The sequence below is a fragment of the Ochotona princeps genome, chromosome 17 (assembly GCF_030435755.1).
Source record: "Ochotona princeps isolate mOchPri1 chromosome 17, mOchPri1.hap1, whole genome shotgun sequence".
Lineage (NCBI taxonomy): Eukaryota > Metazoa > Chordata > Mammalia > Lagomorpha > Ochotonidae > Ochotona > Ochotona princeps.
In genome coordinates this window covers 6,803,570-6,828,612 of record NC_080848.1, presented here as the reverse complement: position 1 = coordinate 6,828,612, position 25,043 = coordinate 6,803,570, and positions in this window count along the sequence as shown.

The window sequence follows — 25,043 nt, the reverse complement described above, 5'->3', positions numbered from 1 at the left end:
CCACTGATGTTAATTTGAAACAGAATGAGATAGCCACACTGAAGTGCCTTGAGGAAGTATACAAAGAGGGCCTTCTCTTGTTCACAAGGTGCTGACAGTGTGGCTGAGAGTCCATCCTGTGCAGCTGATGGAAGGAATGGCACATCCTTCAATCTCAACACCTGGACAGAGCTCGGGAGATCTTGAAAGAAAGCTGAACAGACGGTTTCTCATTATGACACTGTGAAAATCCCAGCAGGCCTCTGCAGCTGGCTCGCTGAAGGATGGAGTTTAAAACAAAATTCTTTTTTTTCTTTTTTAGAAAGACTCATTTATCAATGCAGACAATATTAAGCCATTTAATATATCCTTTTTTTTAAAATTCTCAGTTTGGATGAATATGTTTTTGCGTCATTAATTCTGGATTGCTCATTCTTCATACCAACAGGGCAGGTCAATAGTTTATCTTCAGGTAGTTTAAGCCAATGGATTAGTCCTGATAGAATTTGATTTTCTATTTTTTTCCTTATTGAAAAATATTACTTCCTCTATATCCATATACAATTAAAAACAGAATGCTTTGAACATTTTGCAAGTGAGCGCTTGAAGCATGTAAGCTGTGCGTCTTCCAAAAACCATGACACAGCTTTCTTGTCCTCCCAAATAATTCGATTCTGTACATCTGCTTAACTGGCGACCAAGATTTCCAAGATATGTAGATTAAAATATAGACTCAGGGAAATGGTGAAATCTTCTCCCTAGTGGATGAGAAGCATGCTGGGCACAGGGCAGGAAAGAAAACTCAGTACTTCAGAGTGGGATCTGGTTTTTTTCTAACACAGAGCAGTAACATACATTCACTTATCACCTGGGATGGACCTGAACTTAAGCAGAATGAATGTGATATAAAGGCATTGAAACGGGAGAGCAGAGAGGCATGCATCCACAACAGGGAGTGGGAAAGGAGAGGCATTTGGCAGATGTGGTTGCAACATGGTGCCATGGTTGTGTAAGAGTTTTGGTCTGACATTTGCAAATATCTAGGAAATGTCCCTACACCGGTTGTTGAGTGAATATCGATTTTCACATTAGATAATTCTACGACAAGATATCTATTTCCAGGGCTTTCTGGGCTGATCCACAACAAGGAAGATAACATGGGGCATAAATCAAAACTAACTACTTATAAGTTGCCTGTCATCTGGAATGTGCAAAGCTTCTGAGGGAGAAAAAAAACCTCATAATATAAAGCAAAAGAAGTTTCAATCTCTTGGTAATTGAGAGCTGGTTTATGCAAGAGAACTACAATGTGTATTTACCCACATGTATCAGTGCTTATCACTTTATTAGTAGCAGTGGCAAAATTCTATGGAGAGGACTATAAGAAAAGATGAATCTAAAACTATTTAGCTGAAAAAAAAAGAATGAGACAAGTTTTGTACTACTTTATATCTCTAACATAAAGTTTTGGTTCAGGAAGAAATAATTATTAAAATTCACGTTGGGTCTGGTGTTGTGGAATAGTGAATCAGGCTGTGACCTATGATGCTGGCGCTCTGTCTGGGCACCCCGTGGAATTCTGGTTGCTCCGTGTTTGATCCAATGTGCTGCTTATGTCCTGGGAAAACCAGTAGAAGCTGACCCTTGTGTCAGGGTCTATGCTGTCCACTTGGAGGACCTAAACAAAGCCCGTAGCTCCTAGCTTCCCTGGCCATTGTGGCCATTTGGGCAGTGGAACAATGGGTGAAAACTCTTTTCTATTTCTTGCTCTCTCACTGTGGACTGACTTACATGTGAACAGGAAGGTCTTTAATAATAATGGTAGGACTTACAGTAGTAGCAACAGCAGCAGCTGCAATGGTAACATTAAAAATAATAATGATTCAGATCAAAGAGAGAGACAAGTTGTAGAGGTAACATAACCAGGGGTCATGTGAATTTGTCTAGAGAAAAAAAGTGATCATTTTGTTAAAACTGGTTCTTGTCAGAGCATGGAAGGTTTTGACATCCAGGCTGGGAAGCTGAAAGTGAATGCAACCATTTCCATTCTCATGATGGTCTCAGGGAACATTCCAGTACTAAGATTCTATAATATTGAATGTTCAGCAAACCACATGTGTTTATTTTTAAATAGTTTGCTGCCACAACCACAGTCTATTTAAGGAGTGAACACACACACACTCAACACCTGATTCTGGAAAAATTCAGTTTACAGAAATGTTCTATCTAGGGTTGGGTGTGGTGGCTCATATGGATAATTCTCTCCCCGAAATGCAAATATCCCATATAGGTGCTGATTCATGTCCTGACTATTCCCCTTCCCAAGCATCTTGCCGCTTACATCTGAGAAAGCAGCAGGAAATGGCCCAAAGCCTTGGGACCCTGCACCCACGTGAGAGACCCAGAAGAAGCTCCTGGTTCCCAGCTTCAATGACTCAGTTCTAATTACAGTGGTCATTTGGGAAAACAAACAAACAACAACAACAACAAAAAAAAAAACAGTAGTTGGAAGATCTTTTCTCTGTCTGTTTCCCCTCTCTCCATAAATCTACTTTTCCAACAAAAAGTATACCTTTTTTAAAAATAATATTCTATCATCATGATGCAAAAATATAAGGTTCATTATGTTATTTTAGTTTCTTTCAAAAGGCTACGGTGAAGAGTTTCTTACAAGTTGATGAAATCACTGCACATTCAGATTGGTGGAGGAAAAGATCATCCCGCTGCACGTTCGGGTGCGGAGCAAGGCTTTAGTTTGACTGTCACTCACATTATCTGGTTGACATCATCCCCTTCCACGTCCACGTGTACCCTACAGAACCTTTACTGTCCTTCAATGCTTGGCCAAAGATGCAACAACACAAGTGAGAGGGACCAACGTGCATGGAGAATTACCTTGTGGTGATTCAGTAGTTTCATGAATTACAATAAAAGAGTTTTGAGGACTCATTCCGAGAAAATAAATAAAATAATCGAGCTAGAGCTACGTATTGGACAAAATTATGCTGTCACATCTGATTAGTTGAAATTCAGACCACCGATTATGGCTGTGTGTAAGTTGAAAACAATAACATCTGATTGCCTAGCTAAAAGAAAAGGCCGTAGGATGGAAAAATAAAACTTCACAAAAGAAGGATTGGATTAAAACAGTGAGTGAGTGGCTCCTGGGAGCTCTCACAGCTTTCAAATTGCCTGAATATTTAGGAAGGTGACTGAAACATTGACCAGCAAATGACATAAATCTAGAATTAATTATACAAAGTTAAATAAGCAAAAAGAAAGAGGCTTGCAGAATCCAGGCTTACTGCAAGATGTCAGTATAATGAAATTTTAATCAGTTTATTTAAGGAAGAATTAATTGCATATCATATTGTAGCAAATATAGTACTATGGTAAAGTTACCTGACTTGAGACAATCATTTAAGTAGATCACTCATATCTTGATTTTCATAAACAATTTACAGGGGCTTTGGTTTTGCTCAGGTTTGTGTCTAACTTTTTACATCACCTGATTGAAACAATACATAATGAGATCTCTTAAGGAACCCAACTCCTCTTTCCCACCTCCACTCCTTCTGAAATATCATTTTTCCATTTAGTTTGAAGAAAGCTGTTTTTTTTCCTAGATTGTTTTTAATTTTAAATGACGCGATGAGAGGCAGCCAGCTTCGGAGAATCCCCCAGTGTAGTTTCAGAGATTGGTGCTGAAGACAACCCTTTACCAACTGACTTTAATCTTTTCTACCAACAAAACATGATTTATTTGTGTGCCAAAACTTGAGCTATATGTTTGAGTAAAACCAAATTTTTAATGTGTCGCCTGAGCATATTTCCCCTGGAAATCAACTGTTTGTAAAAAGTGGTACAGATCAGAGTGAGTGTTTGCCAAGAAAGGAACCAGAAAGCACTGATATTCAAAGCTGGGTTACGTACATTTTATCCTATATTTTTAATCTCGAACTCAGTTTTCATTTCTGGAATAACTGTTGTATACATACGTTATAGCATCCAATGGTAAGATTGTCTTTCTGACTGAAATTGATTCTCCTTCCTATAGCATCCTGGAATTAAGTCAAACTAGTATAAGTAGCAATACAACGAAAGCATGGCAGTAGAGAATAGAAATATATATGTATATATATACTTGAGAAAAATGTATATGTATGTGGTACAAAAATAATCACATGTTTAAGAATTATCAAAGTTTCTAAACCTACATACTATTTTCTATGTATTGTTTTATCCTGAGGCCAAGATTACACAGCATTAATATAGCTTGTTAATGGTTCATAAAAAACAGGCACTGTTCAAAGGGCTTTACATGGCAGATTATCTCATGAAAACTTGATGAGACACGTTACTATTATAAAAATTTAGACTAGGGAGAAACAGGTTTTAAGAGCCAAATAGCACTCTGGTGGTGCAATGACTGGGAAGTAGGTGCTGCACCATCATTGTCTTACTTACTAAATTTTATAATGAGTTGACACCTAAGGAAATTACAGCCCCATGGAGGGATCACTTCTTAGGGAATTAGCTAGTTTCTAGACACAGCAAACAACTTCTGTGAGAGAAGATCTCTGGTATGCAAGCCCATTGATTTGGAGCCTGTACTCTGATCCCTTAGAGCCCATACTCTGATAGCAAACATCCGCAAATCAGGCCAATGCTCCCCTCACGTAAGCATTTATTAATCATACCCAGCGGTAACCCCTACAACCTCCAAATAGTTAGAATCATTCTAGTTCTTAACCCTCTTTGTCGGTTGATCCTGACTTACTTACATCATGGAAACACAAATACACATCCAGGCGTATAATAGGTCCTTAACACATGGTTAGTTTTTACATGGAATTCATTCACTGCAGATTAAACAATTGTCAACTACATGTATTTCAATAGAGTACATCAGTATGTCTCATAATATAGCACAGGCATTTATAGTATCTTAAGGTTGTATAATTGCTTTGGAGTACAAATAATAAGACAATTTTTTTTGCTGTATGGATTATTTATACAATAATCTGATTCTCATCTACCATGGGAAATTGTTAGGATCAGATTAAAAACCGATACAAATTATTCTTCATGATGTAAAACATTAACTGAATATAGGGTCTTTTATAGCGACGAACAAGTAAGTTGGTTCAGATTGACAACTGGATATAAAGAAAATGCAGATAATAATTTTAGTGTAAGGAACATTGAAATTTTATTACCACAATTTTTATTGTCAAAACTATACAGTGTATTTAGATAAGATATAGTGTGTTCACTTTTTGTTCATCTGTTTAGAAATCCATATTTTTTAAATAAATTGAACATGAAATAAAATCTATATAAAATGTAAGAGTAACAGTGTTAATGTGAATTCAGCAAGGCATCTGAAAAGATAATTTCATTCTTTTCATATTTTTACTTAACTACTGTAACATCAAGGAGAAATGGAGTCAACCTTTACTGCCAAACACTTCTACAAAAAACTCTTCGCTTTTTTGTCAACAAAGGAAAATTGTGACAACATTTGATACAGAGGCCAGCACGCACTTTCAAATCTGTTTGTTTCTAAGCTATTACTGGGTTTCATTCGTCATTGAGCCCAAATTAAGTGCTGGTTAATGTGGTTACGTTTTACTGGCGCTACTAAAATCAGGTTACATGAAGCAGATGATGGAAATAAAAGTTTATAACACACTGCATTCTGCTTGCTTTCTTTGAAGTTCAGTGGAAACTATGACAGCATTGCACATTTAAGTCTTTCCTATTATTAAACTAAAAAAAAAAAAAAGACAAGCTTCAAGAAAAAGAAAAACAGACAGCTTCCAGTTGTTGACTATTTTCTAAAGCTACCCCTTCAGCTCCATGAAAAACAGCATCATGAACCGTATCAAGAGTTATGTATTCATGATGTCAAATATCTGAAGAATGCTGAGCGTGAGTTTGTTTGGAATGTTGCTGTGATGCGCGGTCAAGGGATGGCCCATCTTTCTCCTTCACTAATTTCCCAGTTGTTCTGATGTCGGTTACTCATGAAATGTGTATGATCATCTTCAGAATTTATTCAAAGCAAGTCACTGACAAAGCATAAAGAGAAATGTTTAATCTTTAGAATGAAACTCATTTCTGAGAAAGCACAACCACAAAAACAGATCAGCCAAGAAAGATACAAAATGTTAACAAACCATTGCCACATTTCTACTCCGTAGAAAACTTCTCAGTTTTAGAAACTCCTGCTTAGGACCATGACATTTTATATAGTCTTTTTTTAAAAAAATTATTTTGTTTTATTTGAAAAGAAGGGTTACCGAGATATATCTTGCATCTACCAGTTCTTTCCCCAAATGGCAGAACCAGCCAAGGTCGGGCCGTGGTGAAGCCAACAGCCAAGAGCTCCTCGCAGGAGTGCAGAGGCATGAGGGTAGTGTTCCCCTGTTCTCCCAGGCACATCAGTGGGGTGTTGGATAAAAATGGAGCAGCCAGGGATTGAATTGGTATGCGTATGGGGTGTGGGCACTTCAGGCAGGACTTAACGCACTGTGCCACAGAGTTGGCCAAACAATGTTCTGCCAAATTACGATATAAATCACTTTCTGTTTGAATCTTGACATGCAACCTGTAGCATTGTTGAGGAATTCAGGCCAGAATCCCTGCCCTCAAAGTATAACAATTGTAACAATAGTATTATAATGGAGAAGAAGTTAGGGAAAATATCCAAACTTGAATGAGAAAATTTCTGTTGCATTTCAGAAATAGCTCATTTACAGAGTATTTATCCTAAATTCACTATGCGTCTCTAAATTAAAAATGCCAGCATCTGACCACATAAATTGCACCAAGTTATAAAAGCCAAATAACAAAAGAATCGAAAATGTTGATACATTTGACCAAAAGAGTTTGCAGAGCACACAGTTAGATGTGAGTGCAAGAGCAGGGTGGCAATGTTTGATTTCCTGCGCTGTCCACTTTTTGAAATTTATTTTTGCATGTATATACACCTCACTGCTAAGTAACAGGTTTCTCCAAATCTGTCAGACAAATAAATGCTCAAATAGCTATATTTAAGTAAAATACACAAATAGCAGTGAAAGTGAGAGAAGGAAAATTTTACTCTAAAACTGAGACAATATTCCATTTATACATCTACAACCTTAATAGATTATGATTATAAACCCAGCTTTGATCTTAAATAAATATTTTCCTTGATTTTTAATGTATATGTTAGAACAGTCTAGATCTTTCTTTGATCAAATGCTCTTTGCTAAAGCCTATACACATAGTATTATACATGGTATAAAGCACTTGGCAACTTAAATACTCAAAAATCAGATACATTTATTAAATTTAATAAAACTGCCTGATTAGAGAAAGAAAGCAACTTTTGAAAGGCAAAAAATTATCTTGGATCAACAATTTGAAATGAGTTATAATGTTTCCATACATGATTTTTGTCTGAAATATTACAGATACAGATCTATTCCATTCCTACAACAAATAAGAAAAATGATAATAAAATAAAACAGGAACAAAACAGGACTTTCTGTTTGTGTTTCCCTCTAATCCTTTTTATTTGCCCATTCAAACATTTTCATCTGGAATTTACTTTTACGTGATTTATACTCCAACAGCTTTATAATCAAATAAGGCACCCTTTATTATTTTGCAATGCCATTTTTACCACGAACACCTCTCCTATGCAGCATCTGTCTCTTCAGCCCTTCTTATGCGAGGACACTTCAAAAAGTTTCTGGAAAAAAAAAAATAGATTGAAGGGAAAGTTCGTTTCAGTGCAAAAATGTTTTGGACTCACGCTTAGTTTTTTTGTAAATGCACATTTTCATTGAAATTTCCAAAAAAATCCCTTGTATTTCATGGATTTCAAGATTGCTGGCAACAAAACAAACTTCTTTCCATTTCATTTGCACGAAGTTGCTGAACTGCCCTCAGGGCTGCATCAACCAGCAAAACTGCTGGTAAACAGAACTCTCTCCCTTCCAACCATCCTACTTCTCCTGCCACAGAACCAGAGGGGCACAGGGCAAAAACACTCAGGCTCTGTGGCAGGTGCAGAGATCGGCTTCTACAATGAAGACGGGCAATACTTAACTGGCACAGAGTAAGAGATTAGATGAATCCCTTCTGCTTCCGGTGAAGAAGCGTGCTTTGCAGGACTCCTTGTACAAGTGTCTGCAGAGGGAGTGGATATCAGTGCGCTCGGACTCATGTATTTATGACCTAGAAAACACATGGAACCTCAAGGTGGACTCTAGCGTCTCCAGATCGTCCTCACTTTCCAAGTCCCCTGCGTTTACCCTTTGGTAGGATATTCTACATGCAGTTGGTTCGCTAGATGCAAACACTTCGGACTCTGATTTGAGACTGAACATCATCTAAGAAAACCATCGTTTTTCTTGGTTCTATTCATCAGTCTAGTCTACAGTTTTATGATGTATTTAATACCAAAGAGGGCAATGTCAGCTAATTTTTTCTTTGTTTTCCAACAACAGTTGACTGCTTTTACAGACGTATCCTTTCCGCTTAACTTTGGAGCATTCAGTGTTTTCAAAATATTGTTAATTGTTCAATTAGAAATGAATTACAATTCTACATTCCTTGAATTATACCCACGTAAGCGCATTTGCTCTCTTTAAGTCTGAAGCAAGTTATTGTGAATAATAAATAAATTATATCCACACATGTGTGCACACAAACTATTTCAATCTGTTTATCACAGTTGACAAAATGTAGACACTAAATACTCAATCGAGTTGCACACGCAACAAGTGTTGTAATATTGAAGACTTTGTCTGTAATCACAGCACACCATTTCACTAAGAGAAACAAACCTCACATTCGATAGTACAGTATTTTCCTTGGTTTTGGCTCTACCTTTCATTACTCCAAATCTTTATTTCTTAACATTATATGAACACTTTGGGATGACGCTTATGATTATCAAGTACTGTAGCATGACATATGTCTAGATATGATGTATGAATGACTTCGTGTCACAGTTGAATCTTGAAACTATTTACTAGTTCTATTTTACAGACTTATAAAAAAAACTGAAAGTTTGATTTTTCTCCCTTAACTAGAAAATGATTAATCTCAAATTCAGGTCAATGTTAACCTTGAGGTTTCGAAAAATGGTTGATCTGTCTGTACTATTTTAATAGCTAAGCACTTATTACTTAAACTTGTTGCTTCCAATTACTTCTAACTGATTGTTTTGCATTATTTTTTAAAGACATTCATAATAATCTTAACTTTTTATACTCTTGCTTCCTCCTTCCTAAGAGTTATTCTTACAAAATCTTTTGGCAAAAAAAGCTTTGATAAATTAAAAATATTATTTTTAAGTCCATATTTGAAGTTTTCACAGAAATAAGTGTCCTCAGGACAGAGTGTCCTCTGCATTTTAAATCTAAAATATTTTGCTAAGTTTGTTTTTTTCTCCTGCCAAACCATGAACACCTAGAAATTCCACACTTTTTTTTTTTTTAAATAGGCTTCAGCTGCCACCATATAATTGTCCCGGCCTCATTTCACGGACATTCTCTAATGCTTGGTTTATAAAAGCAAATTCTGTAAAGCCCAGGAGCCCGTGGTAGAAAAAGGTGTTTGGGATCCAGGTTAACCACCTTCACCACTCAGGACACCACATGTGGTGGCAAGTTCTTCTTTGGAATCCTCACACAACCCAAAGCAGAGGTCTACGGCCCAAGCTCCGGGGGAGCAGTTTAGTTTTCAAAGGGCATATGACAAAGAGGTGACTTCAATTTTCCATGAAATCCTTCAGCTTGTTTTCCTTTAAATGCATAAATTAAAACATGGGAACTGAGGCTCTCCATGGTGGGAACTGCCTTCACAAAAACTGGATTATTCACCAGAGCTGAGGGATGGACCGAAGGAAATATTCCTATAATCGCCACTGTGACTATAAGTTAAGGAAGGGGAAAAAAAAAAAAAACAACATCTAAAGGTAAGGCGGGAACACCGGCTTTCCCAACTCAGGCGACATCAGAGAAATGACGGCAGCAAAAGTAGATTCCACAAAGTCATCACAGTCAGGATTATTTGATTGAATGATTCTTCCCTAGTGACCCTATTTGCATCGATTAATTAGACAGGACTTTAAAAATCTATTATACTCCTCCCAGGCATTCTAGCATATTTCTATGAAGTACTTTCTCAAATCTGTACAATAAATGTTTCCAGCAAGAGGAATAAGTGTGTTTAACTAATGGCTAAATGAGAAAGGTTTATTATTTTTTTTTTTTTCTTATACTGATCTTTGTCAAGAGACATGAAAAAAGGATAGCATTGAAAAGTCTGCCTGTTTACAAACCAAAAGTAGAGGCTGGTGTTGTGGCCTAGCAGATGTAAGCTGCTGTTCGTAACAGCAGAATCCCATGTGAGCGTCAGGTTTTACCCCAGATACTTTGCTGCAGAGTCAGCTTCCTATGAAAGGCCAGACAAAAGCAATTGTTTGTGGGAGAATGTAGCCTAAGGTCCTGGCTCCTCAATACAGCCTGGCCTAGTGCTGCCTGTTGGGGCCATCTGGACAGTGAAACAGCAAAGGAAGATTCATTCTCTCTCTCTCTCTCTCTCTCTCTCTCTCTCTCTCTCTCTCCTGTGTTTGGCCTGTTGGTTAAGGGACCCACGTTCCATGTTGGAGTGACAAGGTTTGAGTCCCAGTTTGTAGCCCCTATGAGGGCCCTGGAGGGAAAGCATCAGTGAACATTGAAGTCACTGGGTTCCTGCCACACACACGGGAGACCCGCCTAGCTGCTATTTTGCATCTTTGCTCCGGGCCTAGCCCTGGCTATTATGGACATAGCAGAAGTGGACCAGGATATGGCAGGTTTTCACTCTCTTTCTTCGTCTCAAGTAATTTCTTACAAAAAATAAGGGAAAAGGAAACTACGACATGTAAGAGGCAATACTGTACTGTCACAATGCCTAAATCATCTTACTTTTGAGAGAGCAACGTATGAAATCGGCCTATAGGTCTACAACCCCGTATAGACAACCTGTGACTTGCAAACATGTATATGTAGCAATAGATCAGTTTCGGTATGCACAATTAAGGAATAATCGTGGAGCTCTCCACTTAACGCAGATCTTACAAGTATAACCTGTTGTTTAAATGAAAGTGATTCTCTGACCGTAAAACTAAGTAAAACACTCATCATTTCTCTGTCAAATATGCTGCTTTGATCAATCTTACCTTTTCTTTCTTCTTTCTTTTTCTCTTTCTTTTTCTTTCTTTCTTTCTTTCTTTCTTTCCTTCTTTCTTTCTTTCTTTCATCCCTCCCTTCCTCCCTTCTTTCTTTCTTTAATTTTTTTATACAAAGATAACGGAACTCCAGGAGATTGTATGGCCACCTGCAAAACGAGCATCCTCTACAGGTTCCAATCCCAGGTGCTTCACTTCCTGTTCAGCTTCCTGCTAAAGTGCCTGGGAAAGCAGCATAAAAATGGCCCAAGTGCTTTAACATGTGACCCCATGTGGGAGATCCAGCTGAAACACCTGGCTTCTGACTTAGGTCTGGCCTATTCCCGAAGACTGTGGCTATTTGAGGAGTGAATCAGTGCAGAATCTCTCTCTCTCTCTCTTCATGTCTTCCCCCTCTCACAGCACCTCTGTCTTTCAAATAAAAATAATAACAAAAATCTTCAAAAAATATAGAGGATGGAATAGTAGCTACGGAGAAAAACACAGAAAACAAAGTGATGGAATGAAATAAGTACACTTTTCAGGAAACTATGTGATGCAGATCTAACAGATATGTAAGCACAGGTGAGAGACACAGTGAATGCAGCTGCCTGATTCGCATAGGCAAATCATTTCGCAGACAATATTAGAAGTGGCTGATCTTGTTAAAGAGGTGATAGAAGGCTAAAACTAAATATCATTATTATTATTAGCCTTTTAAGTAGAGTGACTCACATACATGACTACTCTCACAACATAAACAAAAATCAACTCATCTCCTACGCTGAAAGATGCAGAGCCACGCATCTTGCAAAGGCTATTTCCCTTTCGATTTCTGGAGTATCACGTTCACTCCTTCCAAGTGCAGACACAGATCTCCATGTTGTTACATGCTGTGTGTATACAGAAGTATGCATAGACACACTTCGGATATCAAAATGATCCACTTTCAACAACTGATGATTACAGCTCCCCCAAAGTCAAGTTCAAGAAAGTGAATGTGTTGCTAAGAGCAGGGGCACAGAGAGTGGACCAGAGGTGCAAATCCCGCCCCCCTCCATGTTCCTGCTCCCCTCTCCATCTGCGGTTTCTCTCTGCCCGGGCCTTCCCTGCAGAGCCGCCGTCACCTGCGGAAATGGCCAGGCTCTGCTCGGAGCACCAGGCCGTCTCCCAGAGTCCTTGCGCAGCCGAATGGAGCCGGAGGCTTGATCCCGCAGCCCCTCTACACAGTCCTCTTTTCACCACCTTCCGTTTATACAAAGACTGGCTTATCCCACTTTTTTCCCTGTTGCCTTTGCAATGAAAAGCTCTCCACGCGCAGCCTAATAAAATCCTATGCCTGCCCCACCCCCATCCCAAAACTCCCTGCCAAAAAAAAGAGAGTGGGGAGACTTAAACCTGGAACTCATTTAGCTAAAGGGACTTTAGTTAACAAGAAAGTTACCCATCATGAACTGCAGGTAACACCTCCCGTGATCCTAAATCCATTAGCTGGAGTCCCAGTCCAGGCTGAGTTTGATTTTATGAACTGTGAGGTTGCGATGTTGAAAGTCTGCAAATTGGACATAAATTGGACGCAAAAGACTAGGGGAGCCTAGTGATTTTCTTTCTATTGGTGTAACAGGCTTTGGCTCTTACTAGAAATTTCTGTAATCGGGAGCAGAGACAAGGATGAGTGCTCGTGTCTGTACGTCTCTCAATTTAGGAATTCTCCCTCAAAAAAAAAAAAAAAAAAAAGGTTTGGCTCTAACTCCAGTGGCTCTATCGAGAACAATTATATTCTACCAAGTGAATTGCTGATAATTGCAATGAAGTCTTGGAGCAAAGAATGCTATGATGGGTGTGGTTGAATGCACATGCGGATCCATGTGCAGTCACACAAACACACTGTCTGTGATAGAAAAGTGGATTTCTGTGGCTTGCTTAAGCTGTTTGGCCAGTGCTGCTGCCTGCTCATATGTCAGCATCGTGTGTGAGTCCTGGTTTGACTTCCAGTTGCTCCACTTCCAGTTCAGCTCCCTGCTAATGTATCCAGGAAGGCAAGGCAAGATGACTCAAGCGCGTATGTCCCTGTCACCAAAGTGGGAGACCCAGAGGGAATGCCGGGATAGTGGCTTCAGCCAGGCCAGCCCTGGACATCGTGGACATGTCAGGGGACTGAACCAAACATGGGAGATAATTTTCTCCGTCTGTCTCATTCCCACATTCTCTGTAACTCTGTCTTTCAAATGAGCAAATAAATCTTAACAAATACACATTTTATTATTTTTGTAAAAGCAAACTATGTGTAATGTTCTATTATTTAAAGAAATTATAGATTTTTTATGTTAATGCCCTAGTAGCCATTCTCTATGAGGGAATTTTTATTTCATTGAAGAAAAGTAGAAAAGGTGAAGTTGAAATCCAAAGCAAACATCACAATATTTAATATCTCTTTCACCTGGGTAGTGGATGCACAGTTCTTTGGGCTTTTATTAAACATGTTGCAATTGTAAAGATGCAAATGGCCTCATGTCTGTCTCCAAGTACTTGCTCTGTATTTGAGCTGCACCTAAAATGCCTCAAGTGTTTCTCAAAGCAACCAAGGAAGATGCCTTTGCTCCAACATCAAGGTGTGCCTCGTACATGCTCACAACGCACCTGCTCAGACAACAGGTGCTATACCTGGTGGACTGCTCAGTGGACAGGTGGCATTCCTTTCCCCTTTGTTGACATATCTGAGTATCTCCATTGAGTGTCAGAAAGATAGAAATGTTTCCTCCCAGACACTGTGCCTCTCCAAAGGCCAAGTTAGCAAGATGTGGCACTGGCATCCCCTTCTTCACTTTGATAACACAGCTCTAGTAATTTTTGTATTAATATGTAAGCTACAGTTAGGATTCTACAGTAATGGTTATTTTCCCTTTGAGTATATGGGGTTTTAGTAAAATATCTCTTGCAAGTGTCACTCCTCTGCCATCCTCCATGGTGAAGACACAATGTCAGATAGAACAATTGTGGACTCCTTGCTGAACCAAGAGACATCTTTTGTCCCTTGGCAACTGAGCTTGCATTTAGTGACCAAACTTTAATTTTCGTTTCCCTTCACAATGTGTTTTTCCTAAAGACTTCCTAAGGCTTCCTAGCAAAAACTTTCTTGATGTAAGTGACAACAGTTTCGGCTTAAGTCAGGCTCTCTACTCGACCAGGAACTCTACTCCACATAGTCTTGCAGAAACATGTGGACAGCTTGAAACAGCAACAAGCTGGAGTCTGGGAGGCCAACACAGAAGGAAGCTAGGGCAAACCATTGGACACACTTCCATTTTCACATTCCATCATCGAAGTCTATGTTAATGATGAATTGTAGATGATCTATCAGAGATGTATTATATATGCATTGTGATAGCATTCTTTCCAGTACTTCAAGCACACACACACACAAGAATGTAATTAAAAACGGTCTTGATATCAATGCCTCTTTTGTTTACCTGCTCTCCCTATGGTACACTTAAGGGGTGACTGTTTGGTGTGGCTGTAAATACCCCACTTGGGATAACGACATCCATATTTGGAGTACCGAGATTCAGTCATTGCTCCAAATCACGGCTTCCTGCTGATGCGCAGTCAGTGAGGCAGCAGACAAAGCTCACTTACTTCAGTTCCTCACACCTGTGTGGGTAACTTGAGTTGATTCTCAGTTCTTTCTGCTCTTTAGCCAATCTCCAGCTGTTTGGGGCATTTGGGGAATGAATTTGAACACGAAATCCATCTCTCTCTCTCTTTTTTTTCCAATATGCTTAAAATCATTTCAAACTGATTCCTCCTAATCCATGGTCATCTTCCTAAAACAAAATTCCTGGGCAGATGTGAGAGATGAGAAAACGACCCTGAGGGACTAGATGATTAGCTTAGCGTTGCAAACATTTCATTGTTACCTTCTGTCCATATTCCATTGCCTATTTAACGCAACCACCTGCATGTCCTACCCACAACAACTGCTTATAAACTCTGCTGAGTAAAAGCAATGTTCAAACCAAGGAAAGCAATGATCAGCATCTCAATTCACTGATCAAGTCACCTTCTATCATCATCTATTAAAATGTGGAGTCCTACAACAGAGCTTCTTTAGGATCTCAAGAGTGAGATTATCTTACTGTTACTTACTGGCATGGCTCGAGGGAGACGAGGTAATAATAAATATCACTTCAACGTCACCTTGTAGTGAGTAAATTATTTTGTTTTATTCCATTATTAGAAAATCTAGTATTGTAAAGAAAACACTGTTCTAACATCTCATTTGCAAACAAGTTAGATCTCTGCTTTTGTTTGTTCACAGATTTTGATGGCGCATTTTGGAATTCAGAGTGTAAGAGGAAAGAAAATAAATTATTCTGTGAGTGGCCTATAGTACAACATCAATATGTAAATTCTCTGCATTCTTTCAAGTGAGGTGTGCACGTTTAATCTCTGCAGCACAGGGAATAAGCCTGGATTTTGATGTGAGTGTTAAATTTTCAGATATCTACACTTGGAAAAAAAGGACAGAGAAGAGAGGATCATGTGGTTACTCCCAGTCTTTGGTAGCTGTATGCGGTTAGCTCAAGCTCACTTATACTGCGCACTGTTCAATTAATTGCCATAAAGCAAAATCTAAAACAAAGCTTTTCTAGTGTTTTCAATTACTATCACCACTATTGCCAGAAAAACAGTCAGATGCTCCAAAATCGTTTCCTTACTCCATTTTGGGGGAGGGATTAGATGTCAAGTAGGTCCTGTTTTCTTTCTATGCTTTGGGGAAATGAAGGAATGCTATACAGAGAGAAGAAGAAATCGTTTCATTTCTTTCTCCCCTTGAAATTGACAAAGCAAAGTTAACCAGTAAAGGTGGCACCTTTAAATAGCTATACACCAACATCTACAACAGTATTATGCACTTGCATTTCATTTTGTCCCACATACAGTTGAAACCAATATATATATATACATACACACCAGCGGCTCAGGAATCCATTTTTAATTTATCACCTGATTTGAAATGCATTTTATTTACTTCATGTTTCTGTCCCTCAAATGGAAATGCAGTGTTCCCTTCTGACACAAGGCAATTGGAAAGGAATTACCTGTTGTGAGAAGTAGACATCACAAACACTTTAAGTTTAGTCATAAGAAGTGGATAATTGTCTAAGCAATTGTGAGCTCAAGTCACGGTAACAGTGAAATTGAGTCCTCAGCTGCAGGGTGTAAACTGAGTAACTTTCGTGGCACAGGGAGGCATTTTTACTTCTGCTTCTTCATTGATTATATTTCCTGAACCCTCCAATGGCAGGAAAAGCCTGAAGGCACAGTAATGGATGGCCAACTATGCTACCTTGAATGACATCTTTTATCTATTTATTTATTTTTCTTTCTGCATCTTACAGAGCCATATAAATGCAGGAAAGACTCCCAGCGAGCAATCGTTGTGTTGGTTGAGCCATATTATGGGCTGCTGATGTGCTTCTATATGGATTTTTCATCACCCTGAAAACACTAGGGATCAACTTCCATGAACATAATGTGTGTTTGAGTGGGACATTATTGGGCCTTTGTCATCATGGCACAAGCTGTACTTTGTGGCTGAATTAAGTCAAGAATATTACAGAGTAAGAATGAACATGTGGGAAAAAAGGAATAAAGCTGTTTGGATTTTTTTTTTTCTTAGCACATATGTTAGTGACTTTCGACAATTTGAAGCTGTTATTTAATTCTTAGACGTCGTATCACTAGGGTAGAGTAGGTGGAATTACAATATCCACACTGAGGTAGACCGGAAATGACAAGGCTCCCTAGGACATGTCATGAGCAGAACACAGCACTGGTCAGGTAACGGAAATGATGGGGCTCCATCTCTCCGATTTACTGCCTTCGCTGATTGCTGTTTGGGAGAGCAGCTCAATGAATAATCTGAACTAAATTATGTAATATGTGTCCTTTAAGACAGATAACCACAGAAAAGTCTCTAAAAATAAAATTCTGAGTGTTGAGAAACCACTACAAAAACAAAAATATGTAAAAAAAAAAAAACACACACAGAGTTGGTGTTGGTGTTGTGGCATAGCTGGTAAAACTACTGACTGTGATGACGGCATCCAGTATGGGTACTGATTTAAGTCCCACCAGCTCTATTTTCACTACAGCTCTCTGCTAATGTCCTATGAAAAGCAATGGGAGATGGCTAAGATGCACCATGTGCTGGGGCCCCTGCACTCATGTGGCAGATCTGGATCCTAGCATCAGCGGTGAAGTTGTGTTTGGAAGATGACCCTTTATCCCTCTCTCTGTGTGTAACTCTATAAAAAAATCAGCAAATCTTCCAAAATTGGCATAGATTGCCAGGACAGCAAGCAGAGAAAGTCCAATTTTATCTTCTGATGATTAGCAAGCATTATAACTGCCAGCTCCCAATTCTAAGATGAATAATTTTAATTCCTACTCTGTTGTTTATTTCTTTTTGGTTGGGATGCAGGGAGGCAAACTAGAGAGAAAAACAGACAGCAGACTCTTCATCCACTTGCTCACTCCGCCACATGTGTCTCCTGCAGGCAACAGATACATGTTTGTTTCTTTTTTATAAACCGGTTTGCTAATCTATGATGTTTAATTGATGGGTTAAAGCTATTTACATTCAGAGCTAATATAAATTAGGTGATGACTTGGTCCTGTTATTTTAGCAATGGGTTATTCATAGTTTGATTAATTTACTTTTGTTAATTTTACTGGGATATTCTTCACATTTGCCTTTGGTTTTGGTGGGTGCTATTCCTTCTCTCTGTCAAGAAAACACCTTTAATGTCATTTGTAGGGCCGGTCTGAAAGGGGAGTATTCTTTGAGCTTTTCTTCACTGTGGAAGAATTTTATTTCATTTTCGAAAACAAAGGAAAGCTTTATTGGGTATGTTATTCTGAGCCAATATTATTTTCCTTTTAGAATCTGGGCTATGTCTTTCCATTCTCTTCTGGCCTGCAGAGTTTCTTGTGAGAGGTCAGCTGTGAGTCTAATTGTCATTTCTCTATGGATTTCTCAATTGATTTTCTTATGTTCGCATTTAAGGATCTTTTCATTAGGTTCAATTGAAGAGATCTTGATTATCATGTGTCATGAAGATCGCAATCAACCCTGTTGGGAGTTCTGTGCTCCTCCTGTTTTCTGTTTCCCAATTCTTTCTCCAAATTAGGTAAGTTTTCCCTTATTATTTCATTGAATACATTTTTAAACCCTGCTTCTCTTTCTGCACCTTCTGGAACTCCCAGAATTCTTGTATTTGGCCTTTAGTTATGTCTCTTAATTCTTAAATGTATTTTTAGCTTGACCCAGCTAGCTCCCAGATTTCTTACTGTGACAAGAATTATCTTCCAGTTCTGGAGTATCTGGTAACTGCAACACCACATCGTCTCTGGTGCTTTCTCATGCCCACCAGGCTTCAGGTGCCCCTCTGACACTGGCCTGTACTCTTCTGTTTCCTGGAATGTACCTTCTCTGCTTCAGCCTGGCTAATGAGTCTCCGTCTATTGAAACATGTCCTTTGCTTGTTCTGCGTCTTGATTCTCCAAAACAACATTTTCAAAGATGCATGCTCATTAGTTGCAAACATGCATATGTAGCTAACCCTGTGAGCAGCATGCAGTTTCTATCCCTAAAAGTAGATCAGACTCTATAATCTGTTTTAAAATGTCTTTCAAAATATTGTTATATTTTGAACATTTTCCTATGCATGAAATACTTTTCTGTATTATAAGAAGTGTTGGTATCCATATTATTTTAGTTATCTAACTGTATCTTTCCAAAATTTTTACAGGTGTACTACAGTGGACCAGAACTAAGGCTTTGGCTAAATACTTCATTTTTCTACAGTATTCAGGGTGTATCAAATGACTGCCCAAATACTAAAAAAAAAATTATTACTTCCACCCTTTAATGCTATTCTTGAATTAATAATCAGTAGAATGCACCATTTCATTGTCTACACTGAAGGAAAACACCCAACTATTTCATGCATAGGAAGTATTCCTTTTGTTTCCTTATGATTCTGGACACTGTCTTCACTTTCCCAACTTTGATTTTGTAGGCTACTATGTATAAAATGCATGACACCAATGATCGATGCAGAACTATGCAAGATTTTTTAATGATTTAGCAGTGCATTATTGAAATTAGATATTATTTATGAGCATTATATTTTTATATGCAAGGTCAATTTTTCATCGAATTTGTTAAGTATGTCCTTTGTGGGAACAAACGATATACAAATGATATGTTTACCTAAGGTTGGACGTACAAGTAGAAAGATTTTCAAAAGCCAAAATAAGTGTATCTGGTCATAGGGAAGCAGCAGAACTTGGGGAGAAAAGAAAAAAGCCTTGAGATTGGTTTTACCTATGTTTGTGATTGTAAGCAACCAATCTCAGAAGTGATATAAACCAGTCCTTTTGTGGAAATTAGAAAGAGGTAAGCATGAGGTCAAAATGAGAACAGTGTTTTTTCCTCAATAAATCTAATTACTTGGATCACTGGATTATTTTAAGATCTGAAAAATATCCACCTACAATGCCAATAGCGGCATACTAAAATAAAACCCCAAAAACAAAAATTAAAATACATTACGTCTCTCGGGAGTTAACGGTAGCATCTTTATTCTCTTCTCATTAGTGCAAACAGGAGGTGTCTAACTACAGAATGCCAAAGGTAGGGAGAATGCTGCTCAGGATCATCACTCTCTGTGGGACACAAAGTACAATTAGCAGTGAGAAAAAAATCAAACACTCCTCTTTCCACATGTATGGGAAACATTGTGTTTGTTACAGGGAGTGTTTGCGTATTTTGGCATTCTTGTGAGAGAGTTCAGGGTGACAAGACTTCTTTCTATCCTTTCAAATACTGTATCACTTTTACGAATCCTAAACCGATATTTGAAGATTAATCTGTTTTGTGGATTTTCAAATACCACACATTTTCTTTTTGCAGCATTTCTGTAGTGAGATCGGACTGGAAAATTAAAGAAAATAAACATTCAAATGAAAAACAGTTAGCACTCACTGGATCTTTTGGTAAGTGAGGAGTGGGGTGTGTTCAGAGCCAAGCTCCTCTAGAATTTTGAAGAGAAACATGAAAACATTTCCGTTTAACTTTTGGCTTATAATTAATTTAGGACCACTAACATTATTTGGGGAAACAACAAAACTATTCCACAGCATCTCAATCCCCCGCTAGAAGAGTGTCCAAAATAAATGCTTGATACCATGTTATGAAATACATTTCTAAGAAAATCTTGGCACTTTTTCTTGGATTTCCATCACCATATACTAAAGAAAATCTTCAACAAAACCACACAGGTACCAGCTGAGGAAAAGTTTTAAAAAAAATGCGAAAACCTAAGGACCCAAAGAGCATTTTCCAGCCAGCTACTTGGCAATAGTCACATGTTTTATATTAGCCAATAGATGTTTGGAATAGCATAATTTCAGACTTATTTTCCTAATGGTTCTGCTTTCTGGGTCCGTGTCTGTTTCTCTTTATTTCTCCCATTTCTCTTTCTCTTCCTCCCATTGTTTATATGTTAAATCAGTATTTCCAACAAAGTCATCCTAAACACAGTGGACTTGTCAACATTTCAGGATCTTATTCCTGCTTTAAGTATTGTTTGAAGAAATCATAATGTTAATATTTCTTTAATAATACTGATTCTATTACGCATTTTTTACAGACACACATCACGAAAAATCTGTTTAAAAAGAAATTATTCAGAGAAAAGATTTAAAATGTGTATAAAGCAAACATATTTTTCTGTATCTAAAGAAAAAATATGCAGATATGTCTTAGCAAGAAAGAGTTGCACCTAGGGTATCTTCAGATAAGAGACAAAAGCAAAATAGGAAATAGATCAGAAGCATTCAAACAATCATATTTCTAAAATTATAATTATGTATCATCTTCATATTAAAAAGTTTTATGGGCTCTTTGAATGTCAGGAACCCTGAGATTTATGAAAGCAGAGTCTCTCCCTGGGCCCCAAGAATGAGTTTAGAAATGTCATTTACTTTAGAACGATTTGGAAATGTCATCCAAGACACCACAGAGGGGAGCCTGTTGGTCTCAGTTTTTGTTTTCTTCCTTTGAAGCCCTTTCTGGTGCTCCCCTATGGATGGGGATGCACAGACTTCTGACTCTTGGATGTGTGGCTCCCTCACTCTGGGGGCATCCCCTGGCCAACAGGCCTTTCATACCTGAATTACTGTCATTCTTGCATTCCTGTCTTCACTATCACGCTTGACAACTGTGACATTCCTATGGATGGATCATCCAGTAGCCTAAAGCTCCATTTATTTAGATCCTATGGTATGTCTTCATTCATTTTATTTCCATGCACATTGACTACATTCACAATAATATATCACTAATGCTGATTCTAAAATATTGACACTCTATGAACTACAGATGTTTAGCTTACTCTAGTGTGCCATCAATACCACCAAATACTGAAAGTCTTGTGGTTTTATGATCCATCAAACTCCCTTTAACTCTATGTCATCTCCTCTCTTCAACCATTTATGCATTATCTAGTACTACACTCATCCTATTACATGTTCCCATACTTCTACAATCACCACTATCCCCTAGACAACCTAGCTAAGTACTTAACATGACTGCACGGGAGAGAGAGAAATTTTCTTGCAGTAACATGACAGATTCATGATCTTAAATCCCAGATAATCCCCAACATTCCCAGCAATCTCAGCATTTAATCCTACCATTTGTTTCACAGATGTCTTTTTCCCACCATCTCTGTCTAGACATCTTCAACACCTTCTTTCCCTATTCTCACCTGAAGACTTCATTCAAATATCACAAAGCAGTTCCTGTTAGAACTGTTGCCGAATCACCACAACCACACCTGGAAAGCAGCAAGAATCTCCTGCATCTAGATCACCTGTTGTGACTTATTTCTCTTTGAAACATGTGAACTTTGATTGTTCTTAGTTAATGTCCTTTGTGTACTCTGGATCCACATTGGATCAACTCCCCCACAGCTTTTAGAATTTCAGAAGTTCCTTCTTTCCTTCCTACTGTACCTACTATTCATTCTTAAAACTCATTCCCGTTATGATCCAGACATGCTTTAAACTTCACCGTCCTTAAGTTGAAGTGCCTAGAGTCCACATGCACCCCATCAGTAACTGTTCCATTTCTCCAGTTCTTTGACTGACAGCAATCATCCAAGGGATTGTCTGTAATCTGTGTACCTGCTTCTTCAAAAACGATTATCTATTCACTCCACTTGGACTTTGGTCTTCCTTACTGCTTATGTTAATGCTACTAACAAGTTAATCTTTTGAAATATGTTGCTCATTTTTTGCTGTTGATGGTAAATCACCTTTCAGTATCAATTCACAGAGAATAATGTTGCTTGTTCAAGCATCCTGCTCTTTGGGATATTTTTCCAACACCAACATCCACATAGTTTAATCTCCTCCCCCAATCTTGTAACTTACCGCCCTTCTTCCTATTTTACTTCTTCCTCTCTTTAACTGGACCTCAAAACTGCAGGAGTTGTCGGAAGCCCCACAGTCAGACTTGGTATTTTGTGGTTTCACTGAACACTGGGCAGATTTAACTTACTATTTTTTTATGGTTGAAAATATTTTCTAAACTATAAAGAGCCTCAAGTTTGTTCCTCTAAATCTGTCCCTTGAACATGAACATGACACACCTGATTGCCTATTTGAGAGTCCACTAGAACATGTGTTACCATCTCAACACAAAGTGACTCCAGGCAAAGCATTGATCTTCACCTACAGATTTGCATTAATCATTTTGATAAACCAGTATGACTACCAAATTTATGATACAAATAGTGTAAGATTTTCCACTTGTTCTGTTCTCCTTCATGCAAAACATGAACTCAATTAAAAAAACCATGCCAGCTCTGTCTCAAAACATTTTGAAAGTTCAAATATTTCTTATCATTACACTGTCAAATAACATGGCACCAGGTCAGAGTCATCTCCTAACTTTATTCTGACCATCTTTCTTTTAAAAATAAAGATGTAGTTATTTTTATTCAAAAGACAGACTTACAGAGAGAAAGATCTATCCATTGGTTCACTCTCCAGGTGGCCACAACAGCCAGAGCTGAGCCGATCCAAAGCCAGGAACCAAGAGCCAGGAGCCTCTTCCGGATCTCCCGCACAGGTGTAGTGTCCCACGGCTTTGGGCTGTCTTTCACTGCCTTCCCAATCCACAAGCAGGAAACTGGATGGAAAGTGGAGCAGCCAGGACACAAACTGGCACCCAAATAGGATCCTGGAATGTTCAAGGTGAGAATTTAGCCACTGAGCCATCATGCTGTGCCCTCTGATAAGCTTTCTAACTGCCTTTACACCCATACTTTTTCTTAAGATCTACTTAATTGAAAGTCATAACTCAAGGGGGCTAGTTGGGGGGGCAGGAATAGAGGGAAGGAGAGACAAACAGAATCAGAATGAGAAATAAAAGATTTTTATATCTTCTAGTTTATTCCACAGACAATTATAATGAGCAGTGCTGGACCAGTCAAAGCCAGGGACCAGACACTTCTGCTAGGTTGGCTATGTGGATACATGGACCTACACACTTGGGGCATTTTCCACTGGTGTTCCCACTTCATTAGCAGGGAGTTAATTGAAAGTAAAACAACTGGAACATGAGCTGGTGCCCATGTGGAATCCCAGCATCACAGAGAGTGGCTTTACTTGCTATGAAACATCCATCCCTTATTTTTCTCTGCAATCCTCTTCAGCTGAAATTATCTTATATCCACCTCCACCAAGATATGAACTGCTGAGCACTTAACAAATTACAGCCAAGTTTGATGAGTCCTCAAGAATGGATTATACATGAGTGAACAACAAAAAAATCAACACACTCTCTCTGATAAGTTTCCACAAATTAATATACAGAAGATCTCTAACACAGAGAGCACACTGTACCAGAAGATCAAATATTGGGACAGCATGGTCTGGACCAGCGAGGGTGCCTGGGTGCCTTTCCTTCACGTAGGACATGATGACCATGCCTGTCAATGGAGTGCCTCTGTGTTTTGGGGTCTTTGGAAAACAACTGACTCATATGAAAGCCTTCTCTGTACCTCCTTTCCTGAGTGTCAATCTTTAATTTAGAAGAAAAGAAAATTACAGCTCTTTTATTTGGCTATATGAAAATTTATGGGGCAGGGTGGTTTCCAGGCTGCTGCTCCTGCCAGGCAGCACTCTGATGATGTATGCCTATGACATGTCACCAGGGTAGCTGGGCTCTGATGATCCATTGCGGCAACAAGTCATCTGTCATACATCACTGTCTTGACGGCTGCCCCCATCTGGGCCTCTCCTATACACTCCAGCAGGGAGTCCTGGCTCCACACAGGCTCCGTGTTCCACTAAGCTTCCATGATCACTGAGGTCACTGTGTATTTCTTACCAGGAGCGGGAGAGAAGAAAAATAATGGTTAGTAGCAAACTCTATTGGAATATTTTAAAACATTTGAAGGTAGAGCATTCATATGTTGTGATTCCGGAAGCTATTAGCAAAGACTGAATATGGGAAGTTACATTTAGATTTTTAGATTTTCATGTACTACAGCACTACTGTTCAATAGACATGGAGCATTAATTCTTTGCCAATTAGACTGCAGAGTTCACATGTATTGACTTATGTAATCCTGTAGCAGTCCTGTGGGACTGTGGGACTGTTTAATACTGAGAGAGTAGTATTATCACCATTTTATAGATGAGCAAAATGTAGCTCAATAAGATTAGCCTGCCAATTGTTGCCCTGCTACGTAGACTAGACAGGACT